At 33.7% G+C, this 19,396-nt stretch overlaps 2 long non-coding RNA genes across 19 annotated transcripts in view; one reads left to right on the top strand and one right to left on the bottom strand.

Annotated features, from left to right (window-relative positions):
* The window catches only part of LOC143236702 (uncharacterized), a 326,353-nt gene that overhangs the window by 39,992 nt on the left and 266,965 nt on the right, over positions 1–19,396 (bottom strand). Inside the window, exon 1 of one of the 18 annotated variants that reach the window (XR_013019680.1) lies at positions 2,239–2,666. The exons of the other annotated variants lie outside the window; for them this stretch is intronic. This is a non-coding gene — a long non-coding RNA (uncharacterized LOC143236702). Of the gene's footprint in view, positions 1–2,238; positions 2,667–19,396 lie in introns of those variants that run through there. 18 annotated transcript variants of the gene reach the window in all.
* LOC143236706 (uncharacterized) overlaps positions 1–19,396 on the top strand; it is a 55,394-nt gene that overhangs the window by 26,622 nt on the left and 9,376 nt on the right. The gene's annotated exons all lie outside the window — the stretch shown is intronic.

Below are 19,396 nucleotides of genomic sequence, written 5' to 3'. Positions count from 1 at the left end.
GATTTTAGCGTTGTAAATCCGCAGACTTACCGCTGTACCAGCGGGGCACAAAAGCAATAAACACGAGGGAAAGATTATAGACGAAATGCAAAATAGAGGACAGATTAAAATTTTGTCTTGAGAATTTTGTTCTCTTACAAGGTTTCTTGAAAGTCCATAGCCTCTTCAAATATTCTAGTAAATTATTAATGCGCAGAATAACTAAACAGAAGCTATACAATACGGTATAACCTCTAACTAATTGTATGACAATACGTTTGTAAAAAATGGCGAACTCTAGGGTATAAACTATATATTTCGATTGATGTTATTATTTAATTACACACTCAAAATTTCGCTTTACAGCTTCTTCAAGAGCATTCACTAAAACACAAACCTAGACTGACAATACAGAGTTTCAAATTTTGAACGATTCTGAAGAAGATATAAAGCGAAACGTTGAGCGTGTAATTAAACAATAACAACATTTTGGTGTTATAAGATCGTTTATTTATAGCAATGATATATCTTAAATACACCAATATATACCACAGAAATTTAATAGATATTTGTATTGATAAGGCTGAAGGGAAGGTCATCAAGACCCACTGTCAACTCGTAACTGTAACCGACTCTTATCATAGATTGGGACTTCACTGTTACTCTTATAACGTACCCACAGCAAAAGAAGATATAAAATTAGTACCTTCGGCTTTATAGTCCGAACATATTAATCACTAGATCAAAACCGAGCCTAGTATTATAAAACTACGTTTGATAAAATGTACAAAGATGAAAGCATATAATTACAAGAAAACATAAATATCGTAGCTCTTTACCAGATTGTCGCACAGTACTTAATTTTCGAAGTTATTCGAACTTAAAACTTTATTTTTTTTTGTCTTTTGCGCAACTGAAAACTTGACGTACTTTAACATTTAGTCAACATTTATTCAAATGCAAGTCCAGAAAGCCAGTTTTGTGGGAGGTTTGTTTCCATTATGATTCAGTATCTGCAGCTGACACTATTGATAATGGCTCAATCTAGTATTTCTATATTTTTGAGGAAAATCATAGTCTCTAAGAGTACGTTATTTTGTTGTTGTTTTTGCGAAGTGTTGCTTAACATGTAAACACGAAAAAAAATAGTGCATACAACGTTTCAGGTTCATAACAAGGGCGTAGATCCTGAGGGATGAGGGTATACACCCCCCTTCATTTTAGGTGGGGGGTATGGTACATATAATTATCCCCCTTACAGTTGGGTCTGTTGAATTCTTTTATTGAGGCCTACAAATTGTGTGTTTGTTCTTGTGATTCTCGTGTTCTCACCAATCGAATAACATAATTAGGCCTAGATGTAGGCTTTTTCAGTAGTCGAGGCGAAACATACATTTTTAATATGGGCGTACTTTGAAGCTTTTCGATCTAAGCGATAGTTGGTAAGTATCAGTCAGTAGGCCTAAGTATACATGCAAATATCGTGGCAACAAGATTACTCTGTGACTGCATGTTTACAGCTTTCAGGTTCACGTAATCAGAGATTACCAATTTGCAAATTGAACAGTCCACATAGGTGGTTGCAAAAATCATCCCCCCCCCCATCGGGTGTAAAAAATCTACGCCCCTGGTTCAGCATATTAAACTGACGTAGCTATATAGACAAAGGAAATCAAAACGTAAATATTTGCATAGAATGGACGCGTATCGGTAACTCACATATATTTTACGTTCTAAGAACAATTGTGGGTCCCAGCATTTTACTGATCATTGTTTGTTTGTTTGTTTTGGAATTTCGCACAAAGCTACTCGAGGGCTATCTGTGCTAGCCGTCCCTAATTTAGCAGTGTAAGACTAGAGGGAAGGCAGCTAGTCATCACCACCCACCGCCAACTCTTGGGCTACTTTTTTACCAACGTATAGTGGGATTGACCGTCACATTATAACGCCCCCACGGCTGGGAGGGCGAGCATGTTTGGCGTGATGCGGGCGCGAACCCGCGACCCTCGGATTACGAGTCGCACGCCTTACGCGCTTGGCCATGCCAGGCCCCATTACTGATCATGTACTTTCCCGAGATATATTAATGAATCAATCAATCAATTTGAGTGAAATATTAATAAATCCCGTTTCACACAAATACATACGTTACACACAGGCACACACAAAAAAGTAAGGTCTGTGAAGTTGACGGGAAATCAAGGAGGACTGACTATTACGAGGACCGAAATATCAACGTCATCATAAGTCTAGACATACTTGCTCATGTACAGACTTCCGCATTATCAGAATACAGTGAATCATGGTGAAAAGGAAGCACCTGTAGGCCTAGTTCCAGTTTGTCCGCTCACACAACTGGTATACGTCTATACAGCTACGCATATGAAAGGATAAGAGGGGGGAGAGATAGGGCTGTTCCAGAGACGCCAAACGCTACCGCTACCTTGGCTAAGCTTTATCACGAGACCCTTCTCTTCAACTTACAGCGACCCCTACGAGAAGAGTAGCGATGCCATGAAATCATGCGGTCAGCACCCTTGGATACTGTAGAAGTCTGCCATGTGCGTGGTTGTTCCTCCGCTAACGACATAAATTATTATAAGTAGGTGTTGATCAACGTAATTTTAGAACACACGTTGAATGTGCATCATTAATATAATTTTAATGTTTATATTATTAAAAATTAAAAAAATAATTACTCCCAGCCTTTACAATTGGTTTTGACGCTATCTTCAAGCACTGGCCTACTTATCACATGTAAATACCATTACAACTGTTCATCGTAGTCAAGGTCAATGTCAAGAAACACGCACGCGGATAGCGTTGGATGAAATTAGTATAAAGAACGGTGCTTTGTGAGTTTAGTTAGTATTACGCTTGCGCAATAACAATTTCGTGACTTCCGCCAACCAAAACCTCTGTATCTGCGAGGAATAAGAAATCTATCGACAATATTTAATTACGCGGTCGGGGTTAAAAACACGAGCCACAGCAAATTATTAAAACTTACCAATACCCAGAATTGTATTTTTCCCCTTAAACTTTCAGGGGCTTTATTTAATATTATTAAAGCACAGTGACGAGAAATAGTCCATGCAAATTCATGATCAGTTATAAAATTGTCACGTTTCTTCTAGTTGATACCCGTGGTAAAAATTAACAAGACAAATATATCAGACATCTAAACAGGCACTCTGCTACGAGCGTATAGTCATGTGAAAAACATATAACATTTTGATTGTTTGTTTTTGTATTTCGCCTAAAGCTACACGAGGGCTATCTGCGCTAGCTGTCCCTAATTTAGCAGTGGAAGACCAGAGGGAAGGCAGCTAGTCAGCACCACCCACCGCCAACGTTTGGGCTACTCTTACCAACGAATAGTGCGATTGACCGTAACATTATAACGCCACCAAGTTGAAAGGACGTTGGTGCAACGAGGATTCGAACCCGCGACCTTCAGATTACGAGTCTAACGCCCTAACCACCTGGCCATGTGTCGGGCCTGTAAGCCTCATGTCTGTATTCTGAGAGTTTGGTACATCATACACACATAAGGAATTAAATAAAATAGTTGTCCAGAGACCCTTTAGGTTTGACAACATCTAATATGTAGAGTTAAGTACACCTAGGTACAACGGAGAAATACACAAAAACTCAGTTGTTTAAAAAACAATAAAATAACTGAAATAGAACTGGCTTGCTTTCATAAATAGTTAAGATATTCCACAATTTAATATAAAATTATACAACATTCGTAGAAGTATATTACAAAATTGGGGTAATTTTCAACGCAATGTCCCTTCCGTTGAGACAGCACTATATTTATGGACTAACAACGCTAAAATCTGCGATGGACACAACAGATAACCCATCGTAGCTTTGCTTTAAAACAAGTAAACAAATTTAATATAGAATATTTTACAATTATTTATTTTCTATTCAAACACCCTTTGCTTTTGAGAGAATCTTTGGTAAGATAACAATGTGTTCAAATACTAATACATTACTCGTTCACAAGTCATGATTTCAAACAAGTTAGTTTTACGTATGAAATTACGTGCTAAGCACATTACTCTCTAACATTAAACTAAGAATTTAAGCACATTGCAAGAAAAAAAATCATTGTATTTGTACGAAACTCTTACGTTGTAAACTCTCGTGTTGCTTTTATTTTATCGATATATATATATATATTTATTAAACCGTCTCTTTCATACGATGTAAAAAGGAATCCTTTTAATAACGGAATGTTATAACGTACTCAAAATTTCTAGTTGTTATACACATATAGTTATATATAAATTGTATATATATATACACACACACAAGTATTCCACAGTAGTTATTGTGTTACAAACTGACAGATTTATTGATTCAAAATTCACAAACAGTTAAAATGGGATATAAAAAAAAACGCCACTGTTAATGTGGCATCATCAAATTTACATTTTTTATGTCTCTGACTGAATATATTTTTGGATAAAATAAACACAAGCAGCTCCAGGACGTTTAATTTTCACGTTTCTTTCATCTAAATATGTAAGTAGTGATTTAGTACCAAATTTACCTGACACTTTTGAAGTCGGGAATTATATACGGTTGTTTTGAATTTCGCCTAAAGCCACACGAGGGCTATCTATGCTACCCGTCCCTAATTTAGCAGAGTAAGACTAGAGGGAAGGCACCTAGTCATCAACACCCACCGCCAATTCTTGGGCTACTTTTTTTACCAATGAATAGTTGGATTGACCGTAACATTATATCGCTTCCACAAATAAATGGACAACCATCTTTAGTGGGACATGGGTTCGAACTCGCGACCCTCAGACTGCTAGTCAAGCACTCTTACCACCTGGCCACGTCGTGCCAATTTATATACACGAAATAAGTCCAACCATAATGAAAACAAACGACTCTTTTTAAAAGCCAACGTGGTTTGCAGAATGTTATTAAATACTGTTCGTTTATTATAGATAACAGTTCTACTTCAGTCGTTTTGTGTTTTATGAAAAAAATGGTGTGTATTTCTCTTTGAGTATGAACATAAGTAAATTACAATATTTTCATCAATCACTCCCACTATCATTTATTACAGAATTTTATATTATACAAAACGGAAGGATCGGTTTAACATTTTGTGGAGTATTATACTTAATAGTCAATTTCTTGTGTTACTTTCAGAGATCCAGTGTATTCTGTTTGATAAAATAAACTGTCATATTATGACGACAATTCACTTCTTGTACAGTGTTGTAGTTCTGACCTTGTTAGAGCATTAGCAAGAAACCATATTTCTTGAAATTATTTTATGAACTATCTTGAATAATTCATATACAAAATAATACGATCAAGTATTTAAAAACAAAACTGACTATTCTTATACACTCAAGTGCAACAACAAACTGAAATACCTGTAAACTCCTCTTCTCGCTGAAGAGCAAATTCGCTGAAATCCCATTATTTCTGACAACTTGCAATAACAAATTCTGCTTTTCAGACAGGCATGGCTGAGTTAATACACGCATGCGCGTTTTATATAGATTGCTTTGATATTTTGTCCAATGATAATGTCATAGCAATGAACTCCAAGATTTTGCTGTAAATTCTGAATTCGTGAAACAGTCCATGAAGTAGGACTATTTTGATTGTTATGTTTTAATTCATACAAACAAAAAGAACACTATTGTACTGAAGTGCTATATGTATATTACCTTTGTAGCAGCAGCAGTTTACTATATAAAGACATAAACTTGTTCGAAACTTTCTTAACACATATTAATGCACTTTGTTAGCAACGAAATTATCTCATATAAGATCGTCTTAAAAGTAAATTACTGTACTGAAAAATAATGACAAAAACATCAAAACTACTTCTGTAGAAGTTTGTGTCCAAGCTAACCGAAAAGCACAAGTGACTTCAAAGGAACACATTCTTTTTAACCCAGTATTCTCTACCTCCTAAGTCTGTAATTTTGAAGGTTAAAGAAGTAATTAGTTGTAAGAGGTGCCTTAGGTTGAACACAGAATAAACCGACGTTGTTTTTTTAAACTATGAATAACACTTCATGTATCTAACACAAATATTATTTTTCCATAACATTAAAAGCTATGTGCGTTTCTTTTCAAATGCGATAAAAAAAGAGGTTCAACATATGTAACCAAAGCACGTGCTTTGTTATTCATAGATTATTCAAAACATTTAAACTTTCAATTCTATTATTGCTATATATATATACGCGTATATATTCTATATACATATATACATATGTATATATTCTATAACCAAGTTCATAGAAAAGGCGAAGTTTGGCCTTTTCTTTTGCTTTCTACGCTTGTAGAATGTCGTTCGCTGATTCCAATAACAAAATATATATGCATCTGACTTAACCAACTCGATGCTATGTTACCGGACTGAGCAAGATCGCCGCTTCATTCACCAAGCTTTGACGTGACATATTTCTTCTACGTCTGGTGAGTGTCGATAACTTGCCCAAGCTACAAGAACATGATTCGTAACCACAGCAATGCTGGATGACATCTGTGAATAACATAAAGTGCTTAGTGCATAACGGCTGATTATTTTCCCTTTAAGACTTGCAGACTTCCTTAAAACAAAATGGAAGAACAACAAAAATTTTAACACAGCATTTGATAACAAAAAACAAGTACATGTATTTAGGGTGTGATTCTCAACAAAGAGATTCTCATAGCCAGCATTTGGGTATCTGATGTTCTTAAAGTGTTGTTGTTCTGATACAGTGTCTGCACAACTATGGTAACTATGTGTATCAATATAAGTATTCACCCTTATCGGTAACGATATTTTACACATACTGGTTACACAGTGCTAAATGTTTTCGTATACTCAGTGCCAACTGATAATTTCTAAGCATACGAAACTTTTAGTAAGTAAACAAGACTAAAGGTAGGAAACTGTAATTGGTCTATGGTTTATAACTTGCTCTGCTCTTGAATGTTCTCTAATAGGTTTACTCTAGATTAAACAATAGCTTCCATAAAAGACGGATCACATTTACAATATATAAAATAAACCTACGAGTACACCACACGCATTCACATATATTTACAGTTAGTAACAAAACAATAGAAAAATGTAAAATCGTGCAATTTGAAATGATTGTATATCTCAGAACGGCTGGTATGGTTATATGAAATGGTTGTGTATTCAACGACCTAGAATAAACTCAACGACACTATCGCAACGTTTAAATTATATAAAATGAAATAAAAACCACATCCATGTATCTTTTTACACATTTAAAAGAATTACTTTTTCATGCCAGAATCCGAAGTTTCCGTGATGTATTTATTGGATTTTTTTTTTTATAAATGTACGACACATAAATGGCTGATAGTAATTATTGTTGCCTTGCAAGTAGTTAAGAATGGACTTATAAGAATATACCGCAATGTTAAGATTTTTAGGGTAGTTTCCGAAATTATAAAAGTATAAAAACGTGTTTAAAACTTTAAATAAAGTAGTTTAGTCAAAGACGTTTCGTTGATAATCATCATAAACAATCACAGGTGCCAAGTTGGTGCCTCTCCCCAAGGTTGTAGGCCTAATTAACTTTTTACAAGTCAATTACATTGCCCCTCCCCCTCGGGGAAAAGCGTATAATATGTAAGCCTAATAAATTTTTCACATGTCAATTACCTTCCCTCCTTCCTACTTAGGAAAAAAGAAAACTCAGCGCCTATGTAAACAACAGAACTATACGTAGGACTATTTTAAAACAGTAACTTTTTTCCATGATTAAAAGTGGTACAAACAACAGAAACATAGGACTTTTGTGGAACGTTATTGTTATTTTTACAGCATCAATGGATTTGGTTTGTTCTGAATTTCGCGCAAAGCTACACGAAGGCTATCTACGCTAGCTGTCCCTAATTTAGTAGTGTAAAACTAGAGGGAAGGTAGCTTGTCACCAGCACCCACCGCCAACTCTTGGGCTACTCGTTTACCAACGAATAGCGGAGTTGACCGTCACCTTATGTTTGGTGTGACGAGAATTCCAACCCGCGACCCTCAGATTACGAGTCGAGTGTCTTAATCACATAGCCAGCATTAATGAAAAATATAAGGCTATGAGAACATAGCATTTACACGTTATAGAAAGTTTCACGGGAGCACAGTTTATTTTATTATGTTGGTGTACTGGGGATTCCAACGTGTCTCGTGCTTTAACCATCTAGCCAACATTAATGGAAAATACATTGCAATGAGAACTTAGTATTTACACTTTATGGATAGTTTTACGGGAGCACAGTTTGTTTTTGAATGATAACATAAAAGTAAGAGACTATTTAGGTGTTACTAATTTTCACTATGAATTTACCATGGTAATTTAACATAACTCACTCATCCTAAGTGCCATTTTTACATTCTCATTCTTGTACTCTTTCATTTCGAAGGGGAATCCGGAGCTATCCAGCTTTCTAAATAAATGTAAAAAATATATAAAAAAATATGTAGGGTTCACAAACAGACTATCGTTACGTCATTTGTTCCATTCTCTGCCTCGTTGAGTTGAGGGAAAAACTGTACGAAAATGCAGATCATATGGATTTTGTCATTAATACAATCTAATAAGTTTATGTAGGTGTATAAATATCAGGCCTAGCTTAAAATCGCGTTTTTTGTTGTTTGTTCTGGTGACTTCCCGAAAGTTACTGTAATAGATGGCAAACAAAAAACAGATGAATTTAATATCTTTTGTTTTAAATTATTTATTAGTTATTTGTCAGTCCTATAAGAAATCTATAAAAGTCTGAGCCACCTCATTATTTCGAAATAATAACATAATCTTTATGCGTCAGGAAGATACTGAACAACTTTCTTGCGTGTTGCTATAAAGCTCCAAACATATATATACTCACAAGGTCAAAATGACAAGTGGTTCGTTCTACACTTCACAAATTTTAAAAATCATTCTGTCTAGGTTTCAAGATACACAAATCCTAGTGTTGGTCTGAGTATTATGGATAAATCCACGTACTGATATCTGCGTAACAACACTGAAATACAACTTCAATTGCGTTTGAAATATGTTACTTTTACGGTTCGTATCTCGTATGTTGCTATGACAATCATATTATTCTATAGTTATCACACTCATATAATATTCATTTCTTTAACCGAAGAGAAATTACTCTCATGTTGCACGTAAAATTATAGTGTAACAGAAAAGACCTTTAAATATATTATATATATATATATATATATATATCTTTACTTGGAAATAATAGTGCGCAAAGACTAAAAAAACAAACTTTACTTCTGTATACAAGCAATAACAATACTTAAGACTCAATAAGTAAATTCGATTTTTGGTTAATGAATCACGACTGAGCACGGTGTAAAATATTTGTAACAATACTATGACGTATTTCGTAAAAGCTCCTAAATGCACATACGCACACACATATACATGTATATACACACATGTGTATATATGTGTAATATTATTAAAATAAAGTTCAAATTTTCACGGCTACTGAAAAAGTGTTACTTACAAATATTATGGAAAAGAAATATCCTACATAATACATATATATCTCTTCAAGTTATACTTGAATATAAAAATGTACATGTAATACTTTTACACGCTTAAAAACATTATTAACGTATACATGTACACGCTGACTTAGTGGAAGTAGGGTACATTGCAGTATCTCCCCCCTATAGATTGTATTTTTATTTTTCGCCAAGAAATAATACAGTTTAGGAATTACAAAAATAAACAGAAGTTATATGCAAATATGGATGTTAAGACTTGCTCCCTCCCTCCTAAAATTCCTGGATACGCCACTGCATGCACTTTACTTCAAATAACTCCATCAAACTCATCCGAACCTTGAATGATGTACAGGTCAAATAATAAGTAAGTTTTTGATTGAAATTTTATCTTACACAAGTTTCTGGTCAAGGTTTTTCAACCTAATTCTGATTCAAGTGGTTTATGTTCCTTCATCTGAAATCTCACAAGATTGATCAAGATTAAAATGTGTAGTTTGGTGTTAACTATACAATGATGTCACGGAACGCGCTGTGGGAAGCCACAGCAGGACACAACAACCAATCGTTGTTCCCGGCAGTACCAAGACGTAAACAAGCCGTCACACTCGCGCTGTTTCAGAAGTAACCAATAAGGCGCACGCAGTCTAATAAGGACACGCCTTTTTAACTGCAAATCTGTCAGCCTTAAAAGCAGAGAGGTGGTTACGTCACAATATGAAAATCCTGAGCAGAAACTACAATAATAATCATGTCTGGAATCAAGTCTTCGAAACACATGAATGTTGAATTAAAACTTTCTAAATATAATGAAATTGCATATACCAGACCAAACTAATCATAAATAAGTTTTCTATCCTTCTGTCCTGTGAAATGAACCTAAAACGTGTGAAGTAGGTATGTTTTTTCGATAAAAAATAAATAAAAAATGCATATTTTAAAAACAAAATGTCAATTTACCGTGTATATCTATAAATATTTTACTTCCAAATACACTGAAATAGCATATTCCAGACTAATTTTAAATAGATTCATTGTTCTGATGGATAAAACCGGACAGTATGAAATGTTTGTTAATATGAATGTTTTAGCACAAAGCTAACCAATGGGATATACATGTCTTCTGTCCACCACTAGGAATCAAACCTATGATTTTAACGTAACCTTGCTACTAAATCACTGGGTAACATGAAATAGAGCTAGTGTACTTTTTCGGCAAAAAATATTAATAAATGAATAAAAATGCAGGTTAAAAGACCCCCCTTTATTGACGTATTTATGGATATATTACTCGTATTTATATTTTCAATTTCGTGTATTATAAAAATTATTATCAACTTAAGCATTTCAAACGTACATTCTAAACTTTTCTTAATTAATTATTAATGGAAATCATGACACTAATTTTTATAAAGAGCATTCGTAGAATAAATATCAATTTATCGCCATTTTGTTTGTTTTTGAATCTTAACAATCAATTGCTTTGTGTGCCCATGACTTTGATGGTTACAATAACCATAATAACGTGTGTTATACGTAAAAATATAAGCATAAACGTCATTATTCTTTCAATTAATTCTGTTAGAGTTTCATATGTATCTTAAATGGAAAATAAGTGGCTATTGAACTAACAGTATACGGTAAGTTTCTGTTTAACGAAATACGTACTAGTGATGGAAATAAAGCCACTTAAATAACTGAGACCAGATGCTGACTTAAAGATAAGTTTTGTACAGAAAATATCAATTCCTGGAAGTACAGTAGATACAGTCGCTATTATTTGTCATTAAGCACAAACTACATAAATGGCAATCTGTGCTTTGCCCGTCACAGGTATCGAAAAATAGATTCTAGTGTTGTATGGATGCAGACACACCACTGTGATACTAAAAGAGAAGTCGATAAATATGTAACTTCAACATATTGTATTTGGTCAGTTCTTTTCAATGCGTAGTAAGAGGTGAAATCACAAAATATGGTGTAATATGTGGGTCTCACCCTTACTGAACTTTATACAAACAAGTTCGTAGTTTGAAGATTAATAAATCTATTTTACTTTTTTCGAAAAATGTCTTAATTATCGTACTTTTACCGTCGAAGACGTTAAATTGCAAACCAAGTAACTTATATAGACGGGTAGCCAAGACTCACATCAAATTGTGATAATATAAATCATAAGAAAATAAAGTAGTTGTAATAATACTGTTATATATAATCTTTGATCTTAAACAGTTTTCAAGGGTACAGTTTTATTTAAATTCTACTTCTGAGAAATAGGTATAACACGCACAATAAAGTTGTTTGTAAATTTACACAAACTTTGTGTTACTTTAAAACACAAATTTTGTACCCCAAATATTATTTGTTGTAGAGATATAAACACACAAATTTGCTTCCTTACAACACAAACGGCGTTTGATTTTTAACTAAAAATTGTTTATATTATTGGACTTTGATGTCACATATTTATCGTGTTTTTACCATTTGCATAACATTCAATACCTTTGTGTTCTATTTTGTTAGTTCACAATGGTTGTGTTGTTTTTAGTTTAAACTCGTGATGTAGCCACTCAAACACCAACCTTCAGTGTTGGCAGTGACGTCAGAGAATATTAGTTGAGTGCTTATACATAAAGTAATCAAATAATATATTTTAGAATATTTGTTTTTTTGTTGTTGTTTTTACTGTGTGACAAAATATTGAGTCTATTTTAAGGAGGCGTGTTTCTGAGCAATTACAGTACTAAGCGTATTATGTTACTAATTAATTCCATAAAATGGGACAGATACAACGAATCCGTGTCAGGGAAGAACGAGGAACATGTTACGAGTTATTCAGTGCCAAAAATCCTCTTCAGATATTCTATCTGAGAGCAAATCACTGGTAAGGTGCATATACAAAATGGCTGCAAGAATAAACCTTTCCCGGGCAGTATAGTATACTCGCATGAAACTGTCGATAAACTCGGCAAAGGTTTATCAAAATCTCCGTAATCACCTGTTCGTTTCTCAGTCTAGTCTGGTTGCGGCAGTCGAACGTTCCAGGTAATTACTATACACGAAAGGCCATAATTACACAAATTTTAAGTTGTTCGGTTGCTAACGGGTGTTTAAAAAAAACGTCCAGTTTATTTTACCTTTCTAAAATAAGAGTGACAAAACACGACATTGCAAGCACATATCCCTTTGTAAGAAGTTAAAAATCGTACACACCATAAGCTATGCTCAGAGATTGGAAAAAATAAATAAATTCTATATTAAAGTTTACTCGGAATTGTACGTTTCATTTTGAATTTTGCGCGAAGCTACTCGAGGGCTATCTGCGCCAGCCGTCCCAAATTTAGCAGTGTGAGACTAGATGGAAGGCAGCTAATCATCATCATTCACCGCTTACTCTTGGTCTTTTCTTTTACCAACGAATAGTGAAATTGACTGTAACATTATAACGCCCCCACGGCTGAAAGTGCGATCATGTTTGGTGTGAGGAAGATTTGAACTCACAACCCTCGGATTACGAGTCGAGGCCCTTAACCACCAAGTAATGCCGGGTCGGGTAAATTTGGTAATGTATATTGTTGTGTTTTATAAACATTTATTGAATTTTTAATGGAAACGTATTTGTGGAAAATTTTGTATTGCCGGAATCTTACCAGATACTTTCTGTCATACGTGTGACGTCACTATAAGTTTGTTTGTTTTTCAATTTCGCACAAAGCTACTCGAGGGCTATCTATGCTAGCCGTCCCTAATTTAGTAGTGTAAGACTAGAGGTAAGGCAGCTAGTCATCACCAACCACCGCCAATTCTTGGGCTACTCTTTGACCAAAAAATAGTGGGATTGACCGTCAATTTATAACGCCCCCACGGCTGAAAGGGCGAGCATGTTTGGCGCGACCGGGATGCGAACCCGCAACCCTTAAAGTACGAGTCGCACGCCTTAACCCACCTGGCCATGCCAGGCCAGTCACTATAAGATTCATTGTAGAAAAAAAAAAGTATCTTATTAATAAAACTGGTTTTGTTTGTTTGTTTGTTTTGGAATTTCGCACAAAGCTACTCGAGGTCTATCTGTGCTAGCCGTCCCTAATTTAGCAGTGTAAGACTAGAGGTAAGGCAGCTAGTCATCACCACCCACCGCCAACTCTTGGGCTACTCTTTTACCAACGAATAGTGGGATTGACCGTTACATTCTAAGGGCGAGCATGTTTGACGCAACGGGGATGCGAACCCGCGACCCTCAGCTTACGAGTCGCACGCCTTAACACGCTTGGCCATGCCGGGCCAATAAAACTGGTAATTATGCAAGAAAAATGTTTTCATTTGAGCAAAATAAAGGTCTCATTGCTTTCACAGTTAGAATTATCCAACTGGCCATGTCGGGCCGGAATTTCACGTTCTCTCACGATACGTTTGGTGGTTTATATCTTCAAATATCTTGTTTCGACACCTGCAGTGGGGATTGTATACATAGCCCATCGTGTAGTTTTGCGCTTAGAAAACAAATGATTCTATGTTCTTGTGTCATAGAAGCGCTAAATTTCTCTCGGATATACTTTAAAAACGTCATAATTATGTATTGAGCTTAAGATCCTATAGCGCATTAAAGAGCCATATTTCTCGCATAAATGTGCATAATTTTATTTAATATTATACACACACACAAAACTCGCCAAAATACACATCCAGTTCTATATACTTACAAATATTAGCAATGTGGACAGGAGTTAGACAATGTTTTTCACGTTAAATAAAAATTAATATTAGGGGCGAAATTACATTAAAGATAAAAGATTCCTTATAGATTTTATCAACATAAGTTAGTAAGTTATGTTAACAAGAACGTAAGTTAATACGTTTTAGAAATATTTTTTATTATACTTATTCATGGCGCATACTTGAAAAGTATTAATGTACATTTCTGTTAGCATGTAATATTCAACAAAAAGCTTAGTAGAAATTAACAACAAGAAAACAAAGAACAAACTGCTTCACGTTTATTGAAGAAACACAGGCCTTAGCATTATTCCTTTATAAGATACTAAAATATTAGTGTAAAATCCAGGTTAATAAATAAAACTTTATATACAGAGCTTGATGTTTATCTATTTTTTTTAAAAAATTAACTTCACCAAAGAAATGTTTGTTATGATGAGAAATACTTTTGTCGATAATTTGTGAGCTTAGGCCTAAAACTTTTATTTTGAACAGTTTTAAAAATTGTATACACTATATGTTAGGTTTAGCTTCATTAAAAAATTTCACAATTGAGATCAAAAACAAAACCAGAAAAAAAACATTATCAACTCAGCGTAATTTGTCCTTTTTTTTCTAAGTCAGTTCATTTACAACAACTTACCTAAAAAACACATATTACATATTTACCACAAAATATCCATTATGATATAGACTGTTATCACTTAAGAACATTAGTCTGCAGCTTTCTTGTACAATATGCAAGAAGTATATATAGAAATTACATGTATTATTTCTAACAGATTAATGCAAAAGAAACTTCGTCTTATGATCATTAAAAGATGCTCAGAAATTGACACAAAATTACTTTACATAAAATTATACAAAGCTCATATATCAATAAATGCATATAAAATATGTCTCACTCTCTGATATCTAAATTAACTCATATTACGGTAAAACAAAGAATGAACGGTGTAGAAATAACACCACCGGTAGGAAAATAACAAAACACAGACGACCCCCCTTGGAAAAAAAGACCTGTGTCAAAACGCCGAGACAATCAATAAAAAATGAACTAAGCATTTCTGGGTCTTACTTCATTGTATTGTTTGTCGAGACAAATGCCAATTAAAACTTGGAGACAGGAAGTTGCACGTGCCACGCAGTCTGAGAAATTCCTATGTAGGGGGCAACAGTTTATTTTACAAACAGGAAAACGGTGCAGGAGGAAGTTAATAATACAAAAGACAATACACGGTTAAGTGAAATTTTATGCAAAATACACGAATTGCTCACACAGACTAAGATTTGGTGTAATTTCTACTAAGAGTATTTTAAACTTGTAAAATGTCTTTTTACTTTCGACGTATGTGCACTATTAATACATTCTGAGTTAAGTAAATATATCGTTTGATAACATAAAGACATTGATATGTACTTATGAAAACTTTTAACAGTCTGGTAAAATGAGTCAGTGAATTAACTGTCTCTCTTATCGCACTGTTGCAACTGCGATTTTCTTGCCTTACAAGAATAATCAGGAAAAAGATATAAAACATACACACCAAAAGAAAAAATAAAAGTTTTAAAATAATTAATTAGCATTAATACAGTGTTGAAAGTGCTTGATTTTAACAAAGTTTGTGGGTTGCGTAACTTTATATGTAGCGTCGGAACTTTACGTCAAAACATGATAATTCATTAATTTAAGTAATAATAAATACAACATAAATTATCAATTAGTTATTGAAGCAAAGAACTTCTTACTTGTTCTAATCAAGTATTACCAAACACATTTAGTAAATACAAGCAGACAAGTGTAAAATTAGAGTATTGTAAGTCACCAGCAATGTTAAAATATTTAATTTAAACTTTTCGCCAATTCTGAAAAAACAAACAAGCAAAAAAAAAAAAAAAATCCTACCCCACCAAATCCGGTGTGGACTAACTCTTGTAATAGAAGATGGTTAAAGTAGTTATGTTGAAAAAACAATTACTCGTAAATTAACGCCATCTATAGTTGATCTTTATCAACTTCTTTATTTTCGTTGATACATGAAAATTAAATTCGAGATTGGATAATCAAGAGCACACATACACGTAAAGTAAGTTCATGATAAAAAGTAAAAAGACAGAATTTTTTTTGTTTGTTGTAGAGTAAAAAGCTACAAAATGGGCTATCTGCATTAAGCCCATCATGGTTATCGGAATCTGATTTTTTAAAAATTATGAACACAGAATCTTACAGTTCATTTGAACAAAACGTTTGCCGTTATGCGCAAAGCTACAAAATTAGCTGTGTCCTTCCTGCCCACCACGGGTATTGAAATTCAGTACTTGGTGTTATAAGCCTACAGACTGCTGAACTACTGATGAGAAGAGAAGATACTGTTTTGCAGGCGTTACTCATGGCAACACTATACAGTATGCCCACTATTCTTAAATACAATATAACAAAAGGAATAGCACGATATAACTAATATTAGTTTAACATACAAGTTTTCATGTGTTTTTAACCAGGATACATAGGGTACAAAGATACGCGATAACTCCATGTACATGTTTTTGCTGCTGTGTATTTTCTCCATTAAAAATGCAATATTATTTTGTGGTCATTTTTTTACCAAATGCAATTTTTTATCGTTTTTACTGGGATGACATTAAAAATGCGTCTTTTTATACACATATATAATCGCAGCCTACAAATATAAAGAATTATGAAACTTTCGATAGACTTTCCGTGTTTATATAATTTTTGGTTATTTACACAAACCACCTTTTAGTTTGTATAATAAATTTTCATTCATTTTAACTCTTTCAAAACTAAATTTAACATTTTCTACTTAGCTCTGAGCTTTGAAATGATACGTATTAATACAAGTTAGGTTAATATATGGAAAAATATATATAGCGCAAGTAGGCTTAAACTGACTATAAGCATAACTAGCGCCACACACCTGAATAATACAAAAAGCATGCTAGGTATGGCTGTCATAACATGGTTTAGATACAAGTTATTACAAATCGAATTTAAGGAATTAGAAGCGTCGTATACACGGAAATACGTGTCATCATACTACTGTATTTCAAAAGAAACCAGAACTTAATCTTTCACTATTAATACAATCATTACATACGAAGAAGGCTTAGATTTCTTTGAAAACAGTTTTATGTGTAAATTATGTGATGTTCCACAGAACATCCACTTTTTCCTTGAACATGAATTACTTAACCACTTTTAGAATTGTTTGCTTAACGAATGACGTCTACATTCAACACTTAGCGAGAATGACGCCACAGATCAATAGGAAACGAGGAAATATTAGACCGAACAGACTACTAAACACGGTTATGTTACACACTTGCACACTGTAACCTTGAAGTCTGAAGTCATATATACCTACCTAATAAAGTTGTAATGTCGTGAAAAACTGTTAACTAAATAATACTCATCAACAAAAAATTAGGAAGTGTACATGGCTGCCATGAAGCTTAAACAAGCATGGGTTTGACCCAATTATTACTCAACATCAAAATGAGAAACCGTCCAAAGCGTCTTTAGATTATACAATGTGTAAGTTAATAACTGCATAATCAAGATGGATAAAGCCTAAGACTTCTGGGAGTTAAGCATCAATAGCAGTGAACTAAATAACGTAACAGTAAGGATTAAAAGTTAAATTTGCAAATAACTGAGAATGGTCAAGTGTACAAAGACTTCTTGAAATTTAATGACAGACAAGCCAAGATCATGGACACTGAAGTACCTCTTTAGCGGTATTAAAAAACACTTTTCAAATACGTATATTTTTTATGGTTCTGGAAATTCGACTACGTTTTGTTTATCATTCTTAATTCACACACACACATAAAACCTATAATATACCGTCGATTGTACAAATAAACTGGAGTTTTAATCGGGACCTAAAACGTAACTTCGTTTTATTATCATTCGAAACAGTTGGAAAGCCATTTTTTCTTTCGATTTAAAAGAAGTTTAAAATATACTCGTAACTTTAAGTTACAATTTCTTATCACATTACTAGTTCCTGTGTTCACTAAACCGTAGGTTTAAATTAAATCTGAGCCAGCATCTTGAAGTATTCACTAACAAAAGTTCATTAATCCATGCAACCGTTTAACAGTAAATGCTATATGTAAATTAAAAAATGTTTAAAAGTTAATTACTAAATAAATTTAGTTCGGTGTTCAAAATCCAAGTTGAAAATTGCTGAAAGTACTGTAAGAAGAAACGTACGGAAATAACTACAAATATCTAAACATGTATCATATAACCACTATCGACTTTTCTTTCAAGGTTGTCGAAATGTATATGGCCAAACTAAATCAAGTCAAAATACAAACCTTACAAACATTCATTCAGACGTTTTAAATCAAAATATATGTCGTACATTTTGTGAGTAACTTTGAGCTTAACTGCTTTGAGCAAAGAGGTTCAAGAACCATAGAGAAATTTTTTTCATAAGTTACGATATTATTATTATTCTATTAAGTTTACGTAGGTAAATGAGGTATTTTTTGTTTTGCACAAAGCTAACAATGGGTTACCAGCGTTCTGTCCACTGTGTAAAAACAAACATCGGAATTTAGCGTCATAATTCCGTAAACTTACCCATAAATTTACAAAGCGTTATTAAAGACGAAAACTGTGTGAAAAATCTATGCATCACATAAACATGCACATTTCGTAACAACTCTGAGATGTACTTAAATTGTCTCAAATTTTATATACTAATTTATTAACTTCTAACTGAGGATAAAATTAATGATATTGGATTTTCTGAAATCAGATTATGAGTAACAAGTTTGCTGATTAATTTTCTTAACTTTACGTGCTTTGAACAGAATCTATACACGTGAACCACATGGAACATAAGTTAATGCTTGAAAATTTTGTTAATACACTTTTATTGAGGTAAACTGTGGTTAATGCTTAAAAACAAAACGAGTATCTCACCACCTCACCTAACAACAGAAAATTTCATGAACGTAACATTGTTATTTATATTTTCATCAAGTTAAACTTGTAACTTCCTGTAATTAGCATGACTGAACAGTCACGTTCAGCTACTTATTACGTACTTTGGATGCTGTCTTCACTTATACAAATTTCGTATATTACGGCCACTGTTGGCAGCAAGAGCAACTTGTTACGTGAAAGGT

Source organism: Tachypleus tridentatus, chromosome 13, assembly GCF_004210375.1.
Source record: "Tachypleus tridentatus isolate NWPU-2018 chromosome 13, ASM421037v1, whole genome shotgun sequence".
Taxonomy (NCBI): Eukaryota; Metazoa; Arthropoda; class Merostomata; order Xiphosura; family Limulidae; genus Tachypleus; species Tachypleus tridentatus.
The sequence above is the reverse complement of the archived record's forward strand: the minus strand, read 5'-3'. Positions and strand labels throughout refer to the sequence as shown.